This window comes from Panulirus ornatus, chromosome 48 (genome assembly GCF_036320965.1).
Source record: "Panulirus ornatus isolate Po-2019 chromosome 48, ASM3632096v1, whole genome shotgun sequence".
NCBI lineage: Eukaryota > Metazoa > Arthropoda > Malacostraca > Decapoda > Palinuridae > Panulirus > Panulirus ornatus.
The window spans coordinates 14,567,596-14,589,542 of record NC_092271.1 but is presented as its reverse complement, the minus strand read 5'-3'; the positions used below and the strand labels follow the sequence as shown (position 1 = coordinate 14,589,542).

Here is a 21,947-nt window from a genome sequence, read left to right as displayed (position 1 = left end):
CAAGCAGTACAAAGCACCGATGGGCAATTGAAGTAACGCAAAAAGTTATACAAAGGGAGGGTTTGATTGTGCTGTGCTCTTGTTTCATAGTCAATACACTGAAAATTGACAATTATTGTATGTACAGACGTACGCCATGTGTGCACTGAAGTACTCATTGATTTTGCAGAAAATTATAGGTTATAAATTAATACAGACAGTACAGCGATAATTGCTCTGCAATAAGTTCACATCTACCAGATATAATCGCGATAATATTCATGTCTTAATAACACTTAGCCTCTTACTTTTCCTATACATGAATACAATGTTGTTCAGAACGTCCACATGATATTCCATTCTTCTCATGCTTCATTCCATTAATTTCCTTCTTCTGATTGTGTACTCATAGCCCAACCTGTTTAAGGTAGAAATGAGTGTAGCCTCAAACCTTTCCAGTGGCTCTTTCATCATCATATCTACTGTTTCAAAATAAAATGCTCAACTATGAAGGGAACTATAGAAGCGGATTATATTTCTTTTTTCTTTACTTCACGTATCAATCTTCTGTCACCAGTGATGTGTTCTCTGCTATTGACTGAGCCCAAATTTCCTCTACTGTTTGCAAGGGAATATGCATTCTTATTCTCCTTAATTTTTCAGTCATATTAATAGTACATAAAGATCAGTTTATGTTGACATAAAATTGTTCAGTGGAAATCCAATAACGGTCATCAGTTAATGTTCCGTGTACACTGCTTAATGATGATCCTAAAGCCTGTCCTGGCACTTGCCATAGATGAACAATTATATATGTAAGCGTACTGTACTCATTTTAGGTAAAATATTCCTGTTACCATACAAAACTTGCACTGGCCTTTTTCATCTAAATTTCCTCGTTGACACCATTTTCCTTCTTGATGCAGGACCTTATAACTTTTCTGGAATGACATATAACAGTCTGCTAGATTACATTTTTTCAATTCTGTATCAGTCATTTTATGTATATATTCTTACCTTGCTTCCTTAAGATTCCCACCATGCCGTCTTGTGCAGCGAACTGCTACAATTCCAACGACTCTTGAAATACTCTGTACCCCTGTCTTGCAACTCCGTATCCTTATCTACTGAACAGCAAGACTTTATGGAAGAAAAGGAAAGGATTTTGGGCTCAAATGAAGATTTTCATGCCCAAGACGACGAAGCAAAAGTTCCAATGAGCCTTTTTTTTCTGTAAATTACGAAGTTCCTCTTACCATTCAAATGTGGCCACAAAAACACAAAATATTTTAGTGATTGTTAGGGTTAATATTGAGGAAAGCAAGGTTAAAAATAAAGCCGTTCCATGCTATAGTGCAACATATATGACAACAAGGTCTGTTAAAGTTTCTTCTTCCAAAGCATACCAGTATTTAGCGGATGAAAGAAAAACAGTTCGGGAGGAGCCTGCAAGGAAGGTATTGAAACAGTATTCGTGTCCAATCAAAGGTTGGTCTCATGAAACTTGGTTTGAGAAACATTGAATGTGCAGTATATACTGCTTTTAATTCAAAATAGACGACGTATTTTAAAGCTAAACTCCTCTTGGGCAAGTTTGACAAGCGGGAGGGTCATCCTGGACACATTTTCGTTTTAAAGTGAGTGTATTTGAGAGTAAAGGGTAAAACCCCCGGAATTCGAAGTGTATTGACACACCAAATACTAGAAAGCCCTGTCTCTTGATGGTTGTCTGGTTGCGTAAGGGTGATTGCACCTACCCTGAAGGTGAGTACTAACATAAAAAAAAGTTGGCAGTAGTTTCCTGGTAAAGTGTATCTGTGTAGGAATGTCAAAGGAAAACGTATGTACTCCTGAAGATAAAGATATATCATGTATTGTCTCTTTTGAGTTGTCTAGCATGATAAGAATTGTAAAAAATTCTATTTTCTTTTTCAATGTTACTCAGCCTCTCTTTGTTGACAGAATTCATACTGAATGTGTACTTCCTTGAATAATTATACCTATATGAATTAGGGACAGTCAAGTGTCTCCATTTGTTTCTGATAACGTTGCCTGTCATTTGAGAAAACTTTGTGAAGACGAACTTCGTGAAAGTCGTCCACACGCAGAGATCGGAGATTGGGAGGTACTGAATGAATACTGAGGATCCTCGCAGATCGTGAATGGCCAAGAGTGAAAAAGTTGTTGAATGTTATGATATATATATATATATATATATATATATATATATATATATATATATATATATATATATATATAAATATATATATATACACACACACAGTATATTTCTGACGCCCGTTCCCTTAGGGAACTCCCTCAAGTGGTTGGCCACGGAAAGTCTCCATAACTAGTTAAGTACAGTGAGTGGATCTAGACCCTGAGTTAATCTGAACTTATTCACTAAGCAAAGTGTATCAGACTGTTCCTTGTTTGGGACTCCACAGATGCCCCTTCTACTTATGAGGGATTTTGAGAGATGTACACCCAATAAAAGATCATTCGGCACCCTTACGGTGTGATACATCACACGAAAAGTTTTGTGAAAACTACTGAGGTGCGGGCCATGTTTTGTATGTATTCTTGGCCTGCCGAGGTGCCACTTACTCTGCAGCTCGTGACTGATACCAATATAATCATAATGACTCTACGTGCAGATTGTGCTTCATGAACGAAATTATGCTTCACGATACGAATTAACCACAACAGTGTTCACAGTAACACCGCAGTAGTATCTCTTCTTGCTACCGAAAGACTTACAGTATTCGATAAGAGTTGAAAGGTAACGTGCCAGGCTAGTTAGGAACGGTGAACACATTTCACCAGAAGTTATACTACAGTTCTATCAATTGGTAGCGTAGGACTACCCTGCTAGAAAAGTTTAACTTGTTTGGCTTGATTCGAAACATTGCGATTCCTGCTGTACGCTCCGAAGCTCAACTCAATGTGGGTTGAACCAGTTCCGGTTCTAACATACTCGATATGTATAAAACTTCCTGTGGTAACACTAATATTGTATGCCTCATGAATTTCCTTGCAAATCACACCCACGAGGATCTACAAATCATACTTAGCATACTAAAAAATACCATACCTAATTTTGTGGCATTCCTGCTTCATAATCAAGCCTGAGCTGAGCTTAATTTCATACCGCTATTAAGATAAACAAACATTCTGTGTTCTAAGAGCATGCGGTCTTACTGTACGTTTATATACTTTCCATCATATACACTTTGTATGTGGGTTTGTTTCGCTGCGTCTCATAACGTTTGAAATCCTTAAATGGCACCCGATTCGTTAATTGATATGCACACATGAATACAGATTATAGGTTTATTACAGAAGGTACTGCTCTGCCGTTTAGAGGCTTTCGTATTAACGTTTATTAACCGTTAAATAAGATATATGATTGCAGAAAACATCATATTACTTTCACACAGAGCGAGACGGGGATATCAACCATGTCATCGTTGGGGGTGTACCGTAGCCATGTGTGCCGAATAATTATTTAGAGGGGGTTTACCTCTTACGGTATACACGATACTACACTAATCCCGTTTGTGTACCTTATGAAATGCAGTAAAATGTCTTGTGCAGTGTGAAGACGTATTTACATCAGGGTATTCTAAAATGCATTTCTATCATACATGTATACTAATCAATGTTATTATGTCTATTAGTTTAGGTTCTCAGTGTAAAGGCAAACTTCCATGTAGTAAGTATTCCGAATGGGAAAACTATGTATGAGTCATAATTACATCATTAAGTCCTCTTGATTTTGTAGTAACATTAGTAAGGTTAGCATTTTGGGAACATTTTCACAAATCATATGGAAACCAAGCCTACTCATAATACAATTGCACAGTTTCCAATGATTATACTTAAGTACAAACTATTACATTAAAACACATGGGATATTGTTAATTTTGCACTCATCCAGACTTGGCCTCAACAATTGCATCAATGGTACTGTTATTGCTTGTTTTTGTCATTTTGAGGACTATGGCTGGGATTACATTTAGCCCTGAAGATGAATTTTATCTGAGCTGATCAATTGCTTTGAATATATTATCCAATATTTCAGTACCTAAAAGTGCTTATCCATCATACTGGCTTAACAATTCTCTTCTTAAAGTTTGAGCTGAATACCAATTTATACTGTTCTATCAACACCCTGCATATTCCCTTAGAAACATTTTCTTATCAATCTTTTAGCCGATATATATATATATATATATATATATATATATATATATATATATATATATATATATATATATATATATATATATAATTTTTTTTTTTTTGCCGGTCTCCCGCGTTTGCGAGGTAGCGCAAGGAAACAGACGAAAGAAATGGCCCAACCCACCCCCATACACATGTTTATACATACGTCCACACACGCAAATATACATACCTACACAGCTTTCCATGGTTTACCCCAGACGCTTCACGTGCCTTGATTCAATCCACTGACAGCACGTCAACCCCGGTATACCACATCGCTCCAATTCACTCTATTCCTTGCCCTCCTTTCACCCTCCTGCATGTTCAGGCCCCGATCACACAAAATCTTTTTCACTCCATCTTTCCACCTCCAATTTGGTCTCCCTCTTCTCCTCGTTCCCTCCACCTCCGACACATATATCCTCTTGGTCAATCTTTCCTCACTCATTTTCTCCATGTGCCCAAACCATTTCAAATATATATATATATATATATATATATATATATATATATATATATATATATATATATATATATTATCCCTGGGGATAGGGGAGAAAGAATACTTCCCACGTATTCCCTGCGTGTCGAAGGCGACTAAAAGGGAAGGGAGCGGGGGGCTGGAAATCCTCCCCTCTCGTTCTTTTTTTTTTTTTTTTTTTAATTTTCCAAAAGAAGGAACAGAGAAGGGGGCCAGGTGAGGGTATTCCCTCAAAGGCCCAGTCCTCTCTTCTTAACGCTACCTCGCTATCGCGGGAAATGGCGAATAGTATGAAAAAAAAAAAAAAATATATATATATATATATATATATATATATATATATATATATATATATATATATATGGTTGTTTAATTTGTTTATGGATGGGGTTGTTAGGGAGGTAAATGCAAGAGTCTTGGAAAGAGGGGCAAGTATGAAGTCTGTTGGGGATGAGAGAGCTTGGGAAGTGAGTCAGTTGTTGTTCGCTGATGATACAGCGCTGGTGGCGGATTCATGTGAGAAACTGCAGAAGCTGGTGACGGAGTTTGGTAAAGTGTGTGGAAGAAGAAAGTTAAGAGTAAATGTGAATAAGAGCAAGGTTATTAGGTACAGTAGGGTTGAGGGTCAAGTCAATTGGGAGGTGAGTTTGAATGGAGAAAAACTGGAGGAAGTGTTTTAGATATCTGGGAGTGGATCTGTCAGCGGATGGAACCATGGAAGCGGAAGTGGATCATAGGGTGGGGGAGGGGGCGAAAATTTTGGGAGCCTTGAAAAATGTGTGGAAGTCGAGAACATTATCCCGGAAAGCAAAAATGGGTATGTTTGAAGGAATAGTAGTTCCAACAATGTTGTATGGTTGCGAGGCGTGGGCTATGGATAGAGTTGTGCGCAGGAGGATGGATGTGCTGGAAATGAGATGTTTGAGGACAATGTGTGGTGTGAGGTGGTTTGATCGAGTAAGTAACGTAAGGGTAAGAGAGATGTGTGAAAATAAAAAGAGCGTGGTTGAGAGAGCAGAAGAGGGTGTTTTGAAATGGTTTGGGCACGTGGAGAGAATGAGTGAGGAAAGATTGACCAAGAGGATATATGTGTCGGAGGTGGAGGGAACGAGGAGAAGAGGGAGACCAAATTGGAGGTGGAAAGATGGAGTGAAAAGGATTTTGTGTGATCGGGGCCTGAACATGCAGGAGGGTGAAAGGAGGGCAAGGAATAGAGTGAGTTGGAGCGATGTGGTATACAGGGGTTGACGTGCTGTCAGTGGATTGAATCAAGGCATGTGAAGCGTCCGGGGTAAACCAAGGAAAGCTGTGTAGGTATGTATATTTGCGTGTGTGGACGTGTGTATGTACATGTGTATGGGGGGGGTTGGGCCATTTCTTTCGTCTGTTTCCTTGCGCTACCTCGCAAACGCGGGAGACAGCGACAAAGTATATAAAAAAAAAAAAAAAAAAAAAAAATATATATATATATATATATATATATATATATATATATATATATATATATATATATATATATATATATATATATATATATTTCAAAGGAGGGAACAGAGAAGGGGGCTAGATGAGGATGTTTCCTGAGGCCCAGTCCTCTGTTCTTAACGCTACCTCGCTGACGCGGGAAATGGTGAATAGTATGAAAGAAAAATTTTTCATATATATATGTGCGTATGTATGTGTATATGTATACATATATGCATATATATGTGTATTATCCCTGGGGATAGGGGTGAAAGAATACTTCCCACGCATTCCTCGCGTGTCGTAGAAGGCAACTAGAGGGGACGGGAGTGGGGGCCAGAAATCCTCCCCTCCTTGTATTCTTTAACTTTCTAAAATGGGAAACAGAAAGAGGAGTCACGAGGGGAGTGCTCATCCTCCTCGAAGGCTCAGACTGGGGTGTCTAAATGTGTGTGGATGTAACCAAGATGTGAAAAAAGGAGAGATAGGTAGTATGTTTGAGAAAAGGAACCTGGATGTTTTGGCTCTGAGTGAAACGAAGCTCAAGGGTAAAGGGGAAGAGTGGTTTGGGAATGTCTTGGGAGTAAAGTCAGGGGTTAGTGAGGACAAGAGCAAGGGAAGGAGTAGCAGTACTCCTGAAACAGGAGTTGTGGGAGTATGTGATAGAATGTAAGAAAGTAAATTCTCGATTAATATGGGTAAAACTGAAAGTTGATGGAGAGAGATGGGTGATTATTGGTGCATATGCACCTGGGCATGAGAAGATAGATCATGAGAGGCAAGTGTTTTGGGAGCAGCTGAATGAGTGTGTTAGTGGTTTTGATGCACGAGACCGGATTATAGTGATGGGTGATTTGAATGCAAAGGTGAGTAATGTGGCAGTTGAGGGAATAATTGGTATACATGGGGTGTTCAGTGTTGTAAATGGAAATGGTGAAGAGCTTGTAGATTTATGTGCTGAAAAAGGACTGGTGATTGGGAATACCTGGTTTAAAAAGCGAGATATACATAAGTATATGCATGTAAGTAGGAAAGATGGCCAGAGAGCGTTATTGGATTACGTGTTAATTGACAGGCGTGCGAAAGAGAGACTTTTGGATGTTACTGTGCTGAGAGGTGGAACTGGAGGGATGTCTGATCATTATCTTGCAGAGGCTAAGGTGAAGATTTGTATGGGTTTTCAGAAAAGAAGAGTGAATGTTGGGGTGAAGAGGGTGGTGAGAGTAAGTGAGCTTGGGAAGGAGACTTGTGTGAGGAAGTACCAGGAGAGACTGAGTACAGAATGGAAAAAGGTGAGAACAATGGAAGTAAGGGGAGTGGGGGAGGAATGGGATGTATTTAGGGAATCAGTGATGGATTGCACAAAAGATGCTTGTGGCATGAGAAGAGAGGGAGGTGGGTTGATTAGAAAGGGTAGTGAGTGGTGGGATAAAGAAGTAAGATTATTAGTGAAAGAGAAGAGAGAGAGAGGCATTTGGACGATTTTTGCAGGGAAAAAATGCAACTGAGTGGGAGATGTATAAAAGAAAGAGACAGGAGGTCAAGAGAAAGGTGCAACAGGTGAAAAAGAGGGCAAATGAGAGTTGGGGTGAGAGACTATCATTAAATTTTAGGGAGAATACAAAGATGTTCTGGAAGGAGGTAAATAAAGTGCGTAAGACAAGGGAGCAAATGGGAACTTCAGTGAAGGGCGCAAATGAGGAGGTGATAACAAGAAGTGGTGATGTGAGAAAAAGAGATGGAGTGAGTATTCTGAAGGTTTGTTGAATGTGTTTGATGATAGAGTGGCAGATATAGGGTGTTTTGGTCGAGGCGGTGTGCAAAGTGAGAGGGTTAGGGAAACTGATTTGGTAAACAGAGAAGAGGTAGTAAAAGCTTTGCGGAAGATGAAAGCCGGCAAGGCAGCAGGTTTGGATGGTATTGCAGTGGAATTTATTAAAAAAGGGGATGACTGTATTATTGACTGGTTGGTAAGGTTATTTAATGTATGTATGACTCATGGTGAGGTGCCTGAGGATTGGCGGAATACATGCATAGTGCCATTGTACAAAGGCAAAGGGGATAAGAGTGAGTGCTCAAATTTCAGAGGTATAAGTTTGTTGAGTATTCCTGGTAAATTATATGGGAGGGTATTGATTGAGAGGGTGAAGGCATGTACAGAGCATCAGATTGGGGAAGAGCAGTGTGGTTTCAGAAGTGGTAGAGGATGTGTGGATCAGGTGTTTGCTTTGAATAATGTATGTGAGAAATACTTAGAAAAGCAAATGAATTTGTATGTAGCATTTATGGATCTGGAGAAGGCATATGATAGAGTTGATAGAGATGCTCTATGGAAGGTATTAAGAATATATGGTGTGGGAGGCAAGTTGTTAGAAGCAGTGAAAAGTTTTTATCGAGGATGTAAGGCATGTGTACGTGTAGGAAGAGAGGAAAGTGATTGGTTCTCAGTGAATGTAGGTTTGCGGCAGGGGTGTGTGATGTCTCCATGGTTGTTCAATTTGTTTATGGATGGGGTTGTTAGGGAGGTGAATGCAAGAGTTTTGGAAAGAGGGGCAAGTATGAAGTCTGTTGTGGATGAGAGAGCTTGGGAAGTGAGTCAGTTGTTGTTCGCTGATGATACAGCGCTGGTGGCTGATTCATGCGAGAAACTGCAGAAGCTGGTGACTGAGTTTGGTAAAGTGTGTGAAAGAAGAAAGTTAAGAGTAAATGTGAATAAGAGCAAGGTTATTAGGTACAGTAGGGTTGAGGGTCAAGTCAATTGGGAGGTAAGTTTGAATGGAGAAAAACTGGAGGAAGTAAAGTGTTTTAGATATCTGGGAATGCATCTGGCAGCGGATGGAACCATGGAAGCGGAAGTGGATCATAGGGTGGGGGAGGGGGTGAAAATCCTGGGAGCCTTGAAGAATGTGTGGAAGTTGAGAACATTATCTTGGAAAGCAAAAATGGGTATGTTTGAAGGAATAGTGGTTCCAACAATTTTGTATGGTTGCGAGGCGTGGGCTATGGATAGAGTTGTGCGCAGGAGGATGGATGTGCTGGAAATGAGATGTTTGAGGACAATGTGTGGTGTGAGGTGGTTTGATCGAGTAAGTAACGTAAGGGTAAGAGAGATGTGTGGAAATAAAAAGAGCGTGGTTGAGAGAGCAGAAGAGGGTGTTTTGAAATGGTTTGGGCACATGGAGAGAATGAGTGAGGAAAGATTGACCAAGAGGATATATGTGTCGGAGGTGGAGGGAACGAGGAGAAGTGGGAGACCAAATTGGAGGTGGAAAGATGGAGTGAAAATGATTTTGTGTGATCGGGGCCTGAACATGCAGGAGGGTGAAAGGAGGGCAAGGAATAGAGTGAATTGGATCGATGTGGTATACCGGGGTTGACGTGCTGTCAGTGGATTGAATCAGGGCATGTTAAGCGTCTGGGGTAAACCATGGAAAGCTGTGTAGGTATGTATATTTGCGTGTGTGGACGTATGTATATCCATGTGTATGGGGGTGGGTTGGGCCATTTCTTTCGTCTGTTTCCTTGCGCTATCTCGCAAACGCGGGAGACAAAAAAAAAAAAAAAAAAAAAAAAAAAAAAAAAAAAAAAAGTATGTAAGTAGGAGAGATGGCCAGAGACCATTACTGGATTACGTATTAATTGATAGGCGCATGAAAGAGAGACTTTTTGATGTTAATGTGCTGAGAGGTGCAACTGGAGGGATATCTGACCATTATCTTGTGGAGGCGAAGGTGAAGATTTGTAGAGGTTTTCAGAAAAGAAGAGAGAATGTTGGGGTGAAGAGAGTGGTGAGAGTAAGTGAGCCTGGGAAGGAAACTTGTGTGAGGAAGTACCTGGAGAGACTGAGTACAGAATGGGAAAAGGTGAGAACAAAGAACGTAAGGGAAGTGGGGGAGGAATGGGATGTATTTAGGGAAGTAGTGATGGCTTGCGCAAAAGATGCTTGTGGCATGAGAAGCGTGGGAGGTGGGCAGAAAAGAAAGGTTAGTGAGTGGTGGGAAGAAGTAAGATTATTAGTGAAAGAGAAGAGCGAGGCATTTGGATGATATTTGCAGGGAAATAACGCAAATGACTGGGAGATGTATAAAAGAAAGAGGCAGGAAGTCAAGAGAAAGGTGCTAGAGGTGAAAAAGAGGGCAAATGAGAGTTGGGGTGAGAGAGTATCATTAAATTCTAGGGAGAATAAAAAGATGTTTTGAAGCAAGTAAATAAAATGCGTAAGAAAAGGGAACAAATGAGAATATCAGTGAAGGGGGCTAATGGGAGGTGATAACAAGTAGTGGTGATAAGAGGAGACGGAGTGAGTATTCTGAAGGCTTGTTGAATGTGTTTGATGACAGAACGGCAGATATAGGGCGTTTTGGTCAAGGTGGTGTGCAAAGTGAGAGGGTTAGGGAGAATGATTTGGTAAACAGAGAAAAGGTAATAAAAGCTTTGCAGAAGATGAAAGCTGGCAAGGCAGTGGGTTTGGATGGTATTGCAGTGGAATTTATCAAAAAAGGGGGTGACTGCATTATTTACTGGTTAGTAAGGTTATTTAATGTATGTATGACTCATATTGATGAGCCTGAGGACTGGTGGAATGCTTGCATAGTGCCATTGTACAAAGGCAAAGGGGATAAGAGTGAGTGCTCAAGTTACAGAGGTATAAGTTTGTTGAGTATTCCTGGTAAAATATATGGGAGGGTATTGATTGAGAGGATGAAGGCATGTACAGAGCATCAGAATGGGGAAGAGCAGTTTGGTTTCATAAGTGGTAGAGGATGTGTGCATCAGGTGTTTGCTTTGAAAAATATATGAGAAATATTTAAAAAAGCAAATGGATTTGTATGTAGCATTTATGGATCTATAGAAGGCATATGATAAGAGTTAACAGAGATGCTCTGTGGAAGGTATTACGAATATATGGTGTAGAAAGTAAGTTGTTAGAAGCAGTTGAAAGTTTTTATCAAGGATGTAAGGCATGTGTATGTGTAGGAAGAGAGGAAAGTGACTGATCCTCAGTGAATGTTGGTTTGTGGCAGGGGTGTGTGATGTCTCCATGGTTTAATTTGTTTATGGATGAGGTTGTTAGGGAGGTGAATGCAAGAGTTTTGGAAAGAGGGGCAAGTATGCAGTCTGTTGTGGATGAGAGAGCTTGGGAAGTGAGTCAATTGTTGTTCGCTGATGATACAGCACTAATGGCTGATTCGGGTGAGATGCTGCAGAAGTTGGTGGCTGAGTTTGGTTAAGTGTATGAAAGAAGAAAGTCGAGAGCAAATGTGAATAAGAGCAAGGTTATTAGGTACAGTAGGCTTGAGGGGACAAGTCAATAGGAAGGTAAGTTTGAATGGAGAAAAACTGGAGGAAAAGAAGTGTTTTAGATATGTGGGAGTGGATTTGGCAGCGGTTGGAACCATGGAAGCGGAAGTGAATCATTGGATGGGGGAGGGGGTGAAAGTTCTGGGAGCTTTGAAGAATGTGTGTGGAAGTTGAGAACATTATCTTGGAAAGCAAAAATGGGTATGTTTGAAGGAATAGTGGTTCTAACAATGTTATATGGTTGCGAGGTGTGGGCTATAGATAAGAGTTGTGTGGGGGATGGTGGATGTGCTAAAAATGAGATGTTTGAGGACAATATGTGGCGTGAGGTGGTTTGAATGAGTAAATAATGAAAGGGTAAGAGAGATGTGTGGTAATAAAAAGAGTGTGGTTATGAGAGCTGAAGAGGGTGTTTTGAAATGGTTTGGTCACATGGAGAGAATGACTGAGGAAAGATTGAAAAAGAGGATATATGTGTCAGAGGTGGAGGGAACGAGGAGAAGTAGGAGACCAAATTGGAGGCGGAAAGATGGAGTGAAAAAAATTTTGAGTGATCGGGGCCTGAACATGCAGGAGGGTGAAGGGTGAAAGGCGTGCAAGGAATAGAGTGAATTGGAATGTGGTATAGCGGGGTCAACGTGCTGTCAATGGATTGAATCAGGGCATGTGAAGCGTCTGGGGTAAACCATGGAAAGTTTTGTGGGGCCTGGATGTGGAAAGGGAGCTGTGGTTTCGGTGCATTATACATGACAGCTAGAGACTGAATGTGAACAAATGTGGCCTTTGTTGTCTTTTCCTAGTGCTACCTCGTGCACATGCGGGGAGGGGGTTTTCATTTCATGTGTGGTGGGGTGGCGATGGGAAGGAATAAGGGCAGACAGTATGAATTGTGTACATGTATATATATGTATATGTCTGTGTGTGTATATATATGTATACGTTGAGATGTTTAGGTATGTATATGTGCATGTGTGGATGTGTATGTATATACATGTGTATGTGGGTGGGTTGGGCCATTCTTTCTTCTGTTTCCTTGCGGTACCTTGCTAATGCGGGAGACAGCGACAAAGTATAATAAATAAATAAATAGTATGAATTATGCACGAGTATATATGTATATGTCTGTGAGTGTATATATATGTGTATGTTGAGATATATAGGTATGTATATGTGAATGTGAGGACGTGTATGTATATACATGTGTATGTGGGTGGGTTGGGCCATTCTTTCGTCTGTTTCCTTGCGCTACCTCGCTAACGTGGGAGACAGCGACAAAGTATAATAAAATATATAAAAATATAAATAAATTACTTAATAAATAACTTAAAATATAAATAACTTAAGTGGTAGAAGTGGTAGAGGATGTGTGGAGCAGGTGTTTGCTTTGAAGAATGTATGTGAGAAATACTTAGAAAAGCAAATGGATTTGTATGTAGCATTTATGGATCTGGAGAAGGCATATGATAGAGTTGATAGAGATGCTCTGTGGAACGTACTAAGAATATGTGGTGTGGGAGGCAAGTTGTTAGAAGCAGTGAAAAGTTTTTATCGAGGACGTAAGGCATGTGTACGTGTAGGAAGAGAGGAAAGTGATTGGTTCTCAGTGAATGTAGGTTTGCGGCAGGGGTGTGTGATGTCTCCATGGTTGTTTAATTTGTTTATGGATGGGGTTGTTAGGGAGGTAAATGCAAGAGTTTTGGAAAGAGGGGCAAGTATGAAGTCTGTTGGGGATGAGAGAGCTTGGGAAGTGAGTCAGTTGTTGTTCGCTGATGATACAGCACTGGTGGCTGATTCATGTGAGAAACTGCAGAAGCTGGTGACTGAGTTTGGTAAAGTGTGTGAAAGAAGAAAGTTAAGAGTAAATGAGAATAAGAGCAAGGTTATTAAGTACAGTAGGGTTGAGGGTCAAGTCAATTGGGAGGTAAGTTTGAATGGAGAAGAACTGGAGGAGGTAAAGTGTTTTAGATATCTAGGAGTGGATCTGGCAGCAGATGGAACCATGGAAGCGGAAGTGAATCATAGGGTGGGGGAGGGGGCGAAAATCCTGGGAGCCTTGAAGAATGTGTGGAAGTCGAGAACATTATCTTGGAAAGCAAAAATGGGTATGTTTGAAGGAATAGTGGTTCCAACAATGTTGTATGGTTGCGAAGCGTGGGCTATGGATAGAGTTGTGCGCAGGAGGGTGGATGTGCTGGAAGTGACATGCTTGAGGACAATATGTGGTGTGAGGTGGTTTGATCGAGTAAGTAATGTAAGGGTAACAGAGATGTGTGGAAATAAAAAGAGCGTGGCTGAGAGAGCAGAAGAGGGTGTTTTGAAATGGTTTGGGCACATGGAGAGAATGAGTGAGGAAAGATTGACAAAGAGGATATATGTGTCGGAAGTGGAGGGAACGAGGAGAAGTGGGAGACCAAATTGGAGGAGGAAAGATGGAGTGAAAAAAATTTTGAGTGATCGGGGCCTGAACATGCAGGAGGGTGAAGGGTGAAGGCGTGCAAGGAATAGAGTGAATTGGAATGTGGTATAGCGGGGTCAACGTGCTGTCAATGGATTGAATCAGGGCATGTGAAGCGTCTGGGGTAAACCATGGAAAGTTTTGTGGGGCCTGGATGTGGAAAGGGAGCTGTGGTTTCGGTGCATTATACATGACAGCTAGAGACTGAATGTGAACAAATGTGGCCTTTGTTGTCTTTTCCTAGTGCTACCTTGTGCACATGCGGGGAGGGGGTTTTCATTTCATGTGTGGTGGGGTGGCGATGGGAAGGAATAAGGGCAGAAAGTATGAATTGTGTACATGTATATATATGTATATGTCTGTGTGTGTATATATATGTATACGTTGAGATGTTTAGGTATGTATATGTGCATGTGTGGATGTGTATGTATATACATGTGTATGTGGGTGGGTTGGGCCATTCTTTCTTCTGTTTCCTTGCGGTACCTTGCTAATGCGGGAGACAGCGACAAAGTATAATAAATAAATAAATAGTATGAATTATGCACGAGTATATATGTATATGTCTGTGAGTGTATATATATGTGTACGTTGAGATATATAGGTATGTATATGTGAATGTGAGGACGTGTATGTATATACATGTGTATGTGGGTGGGTTGGGCCATTCTTTCGTCTGTTTCCTTGCGCTACCTCGCTAACGTGGGAGACAGCGACAAAGTATAATAAAATATATGAAATATAAATAAATTACTTAATAAATAACTTAAAATATAAATAACTTAAGTGGTAGAAGTGGTAGAGGATGTGTGGATCAGGTGTTTGCTTTGAAGAATGTATGTGAGAAATACTTAGAAAAGCAAATGGATTTGTATGTAGCATTTATGGATCTGGAGAAGGCATATGATAGAGTTGATAGAGATGCTCTGTGGAACGTACTAAGAATATGTGGTGTGGGAGGCAAGTTGTTAGAAGCAGTGAAAAGTTTTTATCGAGGACGTAAGGCATGTGTACGTGTAGGAAGAGAGGAAAGTGATTGGTTCTCAGTGAATGTAGGTTTGCGGCAGGGGTGTGTGATGTCTCCATTGTTGTTTAATTTGTTTATGGATGGGGTTGTTAGGGAGGTAAATGCAAGAGTTTTGGAAAGAGGGGCAAGTATGAAGTCTGTTGGGGATGAGAGAGCTTGGGAAGTGAGTCAGTTGTTGTTCGCTGATGATACAGCGCTGGTGGCTGATTCATGTGAGAAACTGCAGAAGCTGGTGACTGAGTTTGGTAAAGTGTGTGAAAGAAGAAAGTTAAGAGTAAATGAGAATAAGAGCAAGGTTATTAAGTACAGTAGGGTTGAGGGTCAAGTCAATTGGGAGGTAAGTTTGAATGGAGAAGAACTGGAGGAGGTAAAGTGTTTTAGATATCTAGGAGTGGATCTGGCAGCAGATGGAACCATGGAAGCGGAAGTGAATCATAGGGTGGGGGAGGGGGCGAAAATCCTGGGAGCCTTGAAGAATGTGTGGAAGTCGAGAACATTATCTTGGAAAGCAAAAATGGGTATGTTTGAAGGAATAGTGGTTCCAACAATGTTGTATGGTTGCGAAGCGTGGGCTATGGATAGAGTTGTGCGCAGGAGGGTGGATGTGCTGGAAGTGACATGCTTGAGGACAATATGTGGTGTGAGGTGGTTTGATCGAGTAAGTAATGTAAGGGTAACAGAGATGTGTGGAAATAAAAAGAGCGTGGCTGAGAGAGCAGAAGAGGGTGTTTTGAAATGGTTTGGGCACATGGAGAGAATGAGTGAGGAAAGATTGACAAAGAGGATATATGTGTCGGAAGTGGAGGGAACGAGGAGAAGTGGGAGACCAAATTGGAGGTGGAAAGATGGAGTGAAAAAGATTTTGAGTGATTAGGACATGAACATTCAGGAGGGTGAAAGGTGGGCAAGGAATAGAGTGAATTGGATCGATGTGGTATACCGGGGTCAACGTGCTGTCAATGGAGTGAATCAGGGCATGTGAAGCGTCTGGGGTAATCCATGGAAAGTTCTGTGGGGCCTGGATGTGGAAAGGGAGCTGTGGTTTCGGGCATTATTGCATGACAGCTAGAGACTGAGTGTGAACGAATGGGGCCTTTGTTGTCTTTTCCTAGCGCTACCTCGCACACATGAGGGGGAGGGGGATGTTATTCCATGTGTGGCGAGGTGGCGATGGGAATGAATAAAGGCAGACAGTGTGAATTGTGTGCATGTGTATATATGTATGTGTCTGTGCGTGTATATACATGTGTACATTGAGATGTATGGGTGTGTATATTTGCGTGTGTGGACGTGTATGTATATACATGTGTATGGGGGTGGGTTGGGCCATTTCTTTCGTCTGTTTCCTTGTGCTACCTCGCAAACGCGGGAGAAAAAAAAAAAAAAAAAAAAAAAAAAAAAAAAAAAAAAACTTACCATTTCTTATGACATCAAACAAAAGTTTGCAATAAATTCTAAGGACACTGGATCATGGTCCTTTATAATTTCTGGCTTTAAGGTCTTCATATGGTGATATGGGTTCATCAAAGAAAAGAAACCACTGAAAATCTATATCCTATGCTGAGCCTTTTCCTTAACACTGATGCTGTAACATTAAGCATTTGCAGAGATGGCAGCAGCTTCTAAAAGTTGGGGGGCCTTCACTAAAGCAAAAGCCAGCGACTTGAAAGTGACGATGCAACATACTACAGTTCGATACAATTAAGTCTAAACAAAATGGGGGCCAAGCCTACCTACTGAAAAAAGTGGGGGGGCATTCATTCCAACCCCCCCCCCCTCCCCTCCTGTGCCATCACCAATGATTTGTATTGCCAATCATGTTGTGGGCTATATGATTAAATCTGTGAAGTAAGTAATCTGTCCATCCAAACTTCTCATTTCACAATTTTGACATTTGGCCTGAGTATATGCAACAAAAACAATTTGTACACTGGAACTTAACATTCATGACACTTACCTCTACACAGACAGCTTTTAAATTTAATAAGACTTATGGAGCCCCATCTCTTATACTTTCTTTCCTATATCAAAATCTAAACTTAAGTATACTCTCAGCATTCAAAATTACATTTCTCAGTGGTGTGATAAGGCCTTAGTGGATGAAAACCTTACATAAAATGAATGTGGCAAGTTGAGACTGCACTTGAATTTCTTAAAAAATGGGGGTCATTGAATGTTGACTGGTCAGTTAGGATTTTCAATCTGTATGGATCATGATGGGGTGCCTCATAACTGGAAGAATGCATGTATATTGCTACTGTATGATGACAACGGGTACAAAATTGATTGTTTAAACTAAAGAGGTACAAGTTTGTTGAGTGTACTTAACTGTTAAGTTAGGCAGTTGTGCAGTGATTTCGAGGGTGGTGGCATTCACTGACCATCAAGACTGGGGAGGAACAATGATTTCAGGTGAGCTTAAGGATGTGTGGATCAGGTCTTTGCACTGAAGAATGTTTGTATGAAATACTTGGAGAAAGAAAAGGATTTGTGTGAGGCATTTATGGATCTAAAGAAAGCATATGTTAGGGCTCACAGAGATGTTTGGTAGAGGTGACAAATATATGGTGTGGGAGTAAGGTTAACAAAACAGTGAAGTTTCCATGAAGACGGTAGGTCATGTATGGAAGTAGGGAGAGAGGAGGGTGAGTGGTTCCAGATAAAGGTGGGCTGGCAGTAGGGATTCAATCTATTTATGGATGAGAATGATGAGAAAGATAAAACACAAGGGTCTTAGAGAGAAGGGATAGTGTGCAGTTTATGGGGGATGACGAGGCCTGGGAACTGAGCCAGTCTTTGCTGACAACACAACACTGGTGGCAGATTTCAAAGGAAACTGCAAAAGTTGGTGTCTGAGTTTGGGAGTGTGTGAAAGGAGGAAAGTGTGAGCATACATGAATAAAAGCACAATTATCATGTTTAGGAGTAAAGAGGGTTAGGTTAGTTGGGGCATGAGTTTTAATAGAGAAATTGTGGTAGAAGTGGAGTGTTATAGATACCTGAGATTAGGCATAGTAGTGAATGGGACAATGGAAGCAAAAGTGAGTCAGGGTGGGTGAGAGGATGTGAAAACGGGTATGTTTGAAGATATAGTACTTCCAAAGATGTTGTACGTATGCAAGGCATGGGCTCTAAATGAGAATGTGCAGAAGCGGGTGGATGAGTTGGAAATAAAATGTTTGAGGACAATATGAGGTGTGGGGAGGGTTGATCAAATAAGTGATAATTGGGTATGAGAGAGGTTTGGTAATAAAAAGAGAATAGTTGAGAGAAATGAAAAGGGAGTGGACATTTGGAGGGAATGAGTGAGAAGAGGTTGACAGACAAGATACATATGTATATGAGGTAGATGGGACAAGGAGAGAGGGCAAACCAAAATGGAGAGAGAAGGTTGGAGTGAAGATTTGAGCACTCAGAGCCTGAACATGCAGGAGGATGAAAGGACAGAGATACAAAGAACTTAAGAAATGTGGTTTACAGGAGCTGATGTTCTAACAATGGACTGAAACAGCACACATGAAGCAGCTAAAAAGAGACACCAAGGAAAGCTCTGTAGGTTCCGGTTGTGGACAGAAGGCTTTGGTAAATTACATGATCACTAGAGAATTGATGTGTGTGAGTGATGCCTTCTCCTCGTCTGTTCTGGTGTTATCTCACTGATGAGGGAAATGGCAAACTTTATGAAAAAGAAATTTACTGATCACAAGAAAGAACATGATAAGGCTGATAGAGTTGCTTTGTAGATGGTATTATTAATAAATAATTAGGTAAGCTATGAGAAACAGATTATCCCTGGGGATAGGGGAGAAAGAATACTTCCCACGTATTCCCTGCGTGTCATAGAAGGCAACTAAAAGGGGAGGGAGCGGGAGGCTGGAAATCCTCCTCTCTTGTCTTTTTAATTTTCCAAAAGAAAGAACAGAGAAGGGGGCCAAGTGAGGATATTCCGTCAAAGGCCCAGTCCTCTGTTCTTATCGCTACCTCACTAATGCGGAAAATGGCGAATACTATGAAAGAAAAAGAAAAAAGAAAGATTAGAAACAGTGTGGAGTTTGTAACAAGAAAGTAAAGTGTTTGAGTGAGTAGGAAGAGAGGAGGGTAAGCAGTTTTGTGTAAAGATAGGTCTGTGGCACAGGCATTCAATGTTACCATGGCTGTTCAATTTCTTTATGGTTGGTGTGGTGAGCAGGCCTTGAAAGTGAGCAAGTTTTTTATGAAACAGCACTGGTGGCAGATTCAGGTAAGAAACTGCAGAGGATGGTACCTGAGTTTAGGAAGGGGTGTGAAAGATAAAAGTTGCGAGTATATCTGATTAAAAGCAAGGTTTAGCAGTGCAGAAAGACAGGTAGGAGAAATAAATAGCAGTAATAAGTAGGTCATTGGGCAGGAGAATTACGTAGAAGTGGGAAAATCAGGTAGAAGTAGTAGATTGGAACATTAGGCATGAAAATCCAATAGATGCGTACTGCAGAAGTAATCAGTAGTAATAGTAATCAGTGGGAGCCCCTGGAAATACTGAGCTAGAGTTGACCTCTGACAGTGGCCTGTTAAAGGTGAGACATTAAAGGCTAAAAAGCAGCACTAAAGTTTACCTATTATGGAGGTTCTTTTGCTGTGGTCATGTAGAGGAAGTTGGGTTTTTAGATACTTGGAAAAGGACATGAGAGCAAATGGAAATATAGAAGGTGCATGAGAGTGGGTGAGGGGATGAAGGTTCTAAGAGTAATGAGTAATGTGTGAAAAGAGAGGTCACTATTTGAGATGGAGAAAATTGGTGTCTCAAGGTACAGCACAACCAACAATGCTGAATGGATGTGAGGTATGAGCTATGGGTGAGAAGGTAGAAAAGAGGGGGCATATGCTGGAAATGAAATATTTGAGGGCAACATGTGGTGCAAGACGAGTTGATCAAGTAAGTAATGATGGGGTAAAAGATAGAGATATGGTAATGAGAAGAGTATGACTGAGAGACCTGAAGAGGATGTACTGACTTAGTTCACACATGAGAGAATGAGTGAGGAGAGGTCAATAAGGAAGATATAAGTGTTTGAAGTGAAGGGGAGAAGGGTGAAACCAAATTGGAGATCAAAGGACTTGCATTGGACAGAGTAATGGGAAAATGTGGTATACAAAAAGCAACATGCTGTCAATAGACTGAACAATGATATATGAAGCAGCCAGGAGAATCTATGAAAGATCTGTGGGACATGGTTGTGGAAAGGACATTGTGGTTTTGGTGAATTACACATGACAGCTAGAAAATACAAGTGAGAAAATGAGACCTTTTATTCATCTGTTCCAGGCGCTACCTTGCTAACAAAGGAAACAGATAAAGTATAAAAGAAAAAAAATGCAGCACATTCCATTCACCTGCTGTGCTGATACTATATAAAAAACTGTTGCATATTTCAAATAAGTTACTTCATTAGCTTCTGGTTACCCTGTATCTCAAGAAGAGCTGTTCATAAACACCATCAAACTGTTTAAGAAATGTGTACAAGGTGTTTCTGTTATCAGTATCTGGCAAGGATTTCCTATGTTCCTTCTAAGCAAATATTAATGGCTATCAAAAATATTAAAGAAGTGATACACCTTACAACTGCTGAAGCACACAAAAAATAGGGAAAGAAAAATATGGTTCATAATATGTTTTCATGTTTTCAATAAGTAAACTAAAAATTTTTCTATAAATGGAGATCATTAAAGTTAACAAAATAATCTATAAAAAATATCATTGTATTTACTATACACCTAAACCAGAGGTATCACTCTAAAGAAAGTAACAGAAAATCATGACACAGTTATATCAAATATAATTTGGGATTTCACTCTATAAAAAATACCAGCTGTTCAGCTACTGCAGTGAATGATTAGTAAATATGAAACTCAAATTTCTCAAAGAAATGGAAACAACCACTTATACAATATTAACTACAAACTTCTGCTAGATTAAATATTATTCCTTTAATCTTCATAAATCTAGGAAATTAATGAAAAACCCATCATGCATGCATCATATGTGTGTCTGTGTACAATAGCACGCATGTATATATTTATACAAACAAAGGTGATAACTGACTCCACCAGTTAAGGGTTTTAGAACGAGATAATGCCTTTTAGTAAGGTTGTATCTCCATAAGTGAATGGAAATGAACAGCTTCTTTGAGAACCTTCTTGCTCTAAAGGGACCCATCATTCCTTGATACTGCATGGAGTGCAACTTGGAAGCTGCATGAGCCTCATACAAGGGGTCCTTAAGTTGTACAATAATAATATGCCAAGAAACTTGAACATCATATAAACAAATAAATATATATACAAATTAGATAAATATGGACCAAACCAAGGCATGTGAAGCAGCTGGAGGAAAACTGTAGAAAGGTCTGTGGGGCCTGGTTGTGGATAGGGTGATGTAGTTTAAATGCATTACACTTCACAGCTAAAGAATGGATATAAGTACATGCAGCTTTTCTTTGTCTGTTCCTTGTGCTACCTCACTAATGTGGTTGGTAAGGCTCTATTACAGCTGTATAGAACATTCTGTGGGACTGCATTGGGTGGACCTTTGCTTCACTGTGCAGGTGTTAAGTGTTTATGTTTGTTAGGGATTCAGTGACTGTTTTGTATAAATTAATTTGTGTGGTTTACAGCTTTGTTATATTAGCTTTTAAGAGGGTGGATGAACAGGCAGGTGAGGAATAGCTGAAAAAAGTGGAGTGGATGAAGTCTCTGTATAGGATGTCGAGGAATTCATTTTCTTGTCCAAATCTGGTGCCAGTTAATGTTCTGAGGGTATTTAGTTTGTGTTGCTTTTGTGTTAATGCTATTGATGTGGGGACTGAATGTTGTGTAAGTGTGATGTATGTGATGGCTGGTATTCTGTTCAGTAAAACTGACCATCCATTCAAGGCAAATGGAAGGCATGAGCTGGGTTCATGTCTGCCTGAGTTTAAAAGAGTGATAAATGCTGTCACTGTTCTTGGTGTGCCATTGTTACCAATTATGTAATGTAG

General features: G+C 40.3%; 1 protein-coding gene across 6 annotated transcripts in view; it reads right to left on the bottom strand.

Moving 5' to 3' along the window:
• Window positions 1–20,579: 20,579 nt before the first annotated feature.
• Window positions 20,580–21,947, bottom strand: part of LOC139764119 (uncharacterized) — a 181,096-nt gene continuing 179,728 nt past the window's right edge. For all 6 annotated transcript variants that reach the window (XM_071690625.1, XM_071690629.1, XM_071690628.1 and 3 more), the window contains one exon: window positions 20,580–21,947. This exon is cut by the window's right edge and continues 1,039 nt beyond it. The gene's annotated coding sequence lies outside the window, so the exon portion shown is untranslated.